A 1,515-nucleotide genomic window follows, 5' to 3' on the forward strand; every position below is an offset into this window, starting at 1 on the left:
AGTTCATTTAATTGCAACGCACGATTAGAGCCAGCTTGTTTGAGATCAAAATTGAACCTTTTTATGGCCCAATAAGCACGGTGCTCTAATTCTACCGGGAGATGACATGCTTTGCCAAAGACAAGTCGATGTGGCGACATTCCAATGGGTGTATTATAAGCTGTCCGGTAAGCCCAAAGCACATCGTTTAGCCTTAATGACCAATCTTTGCGGTCCGGTCTAACCGTTTTTTCCAAAATGTGCTTAATTTCCCAGTTAGAAATCTCTACTTGACCACTCGTTTAAGGGTGGTAAGGTGTAGCAACCTTATGAATGACGGAATACTTAGCAAGGACGGATTTGAGATAACAATTTCGAAAATGAGATCCGCCATCACTAATGATTGCTCGGGGCGTACCAAAACGACTAAAGATATGAGACTGAATGAATTAGATCACGACTTTATGATCATCGGTTTTGGTAGCCTCGGCTTCAACCCATTTAGACACATAATCCACCGCTACAAGGATGTACTCATAGCCATAAGAAGATGGAAATGGTCCCGTGAAGTCAATCCCCCATACATCAAAAATTTCAACAATTAAAATGTTAGTGAGGGGCATCATGTCTCTTCGGGACATGGATCCAAGTTTTTGACATCGTTCACACGATTTGCAAAAATTGTATGCATCCCGAAACAAGGTAGGCCAAAAGAATCCGCTTTGAAGGACTTTGTTAGCGGTCTTTTTGGCACTGAAATGGCCTCCACAAGTAAGAGTATGGAAAAAATTTAGAATGCTTGTGGCCTCGGTTTAGGAATGCATCGCCGGATGATTTGGTCTGGGCAATACTTGAATAGTTCCGGATCTTCCCAAAAGAAATGCTTGACTTGGGAGAAAAACCGGTCCTTCTCTTGTTTGGACCAATGAGTTGGAATTTTGCCAATCAGAAGATAGTTGACAATATCCGCAAACCATGGAAGATTGGAATGTGAAACTTGAAGAAGTTACTCATCCCAAAAAGAATCACGGATGGCTGCGAATTCGGAAGATTTTTCAATAAGCAAGCGAGAGAGATGATCGACATTGTCCCGGATGTCAATGTCAAACTCTTGAAGTAAGAGGATCCATCGAATTAAACGGGGTTTTGTCTCTTTTTTCGCTAACAAATGCCTAAAAGCGACATGATCCAAAAAGACGATGACCTTGGAACCAAGAAGATAAGAGCAAAATTTATCCAAGGCGTACACCACAGCTAGCAATTCTTTTTTAGTGGTGGTGTAGTTCAATTGGGCATTGCAGAGAGTCTTGCTGGCATAATAAATGACATGCGGAAGTTTATCCACACGTTGGCCCAAAACCACCCCTAATGCATAGTCGGATGCATCACACATGATCTTAAAGGGAAGAGACCAATTAGGCAGTTTCATGATTGGGGCGGATGAGAGAAGAGTGCGAAGTTTAATGAAAGCTTCCATGCAAGCGTCATCAAAATTGAACGGAACATCCTTAGCTAAGAGATTACACAAGGGCCGTG

Source organism: Cornus florida, unplaced genomic scaffold (genome assembly GCF_030987335.1).
Source record: "Cornus florida cultivar Cherokee Brave unplaced genomic scaffold, ASM3098733v1 CherokeeBrave_3.0.0_Hap2_Chr09, whole genome shotgun sequence".
In the NCBI taxonomy this organism is placed as follows: Eukaryota; Viridiplantae; Streptophyta; class Magnoliopsida; order Cornales; family Cornaceae; genus Cornus; species Cornus florida.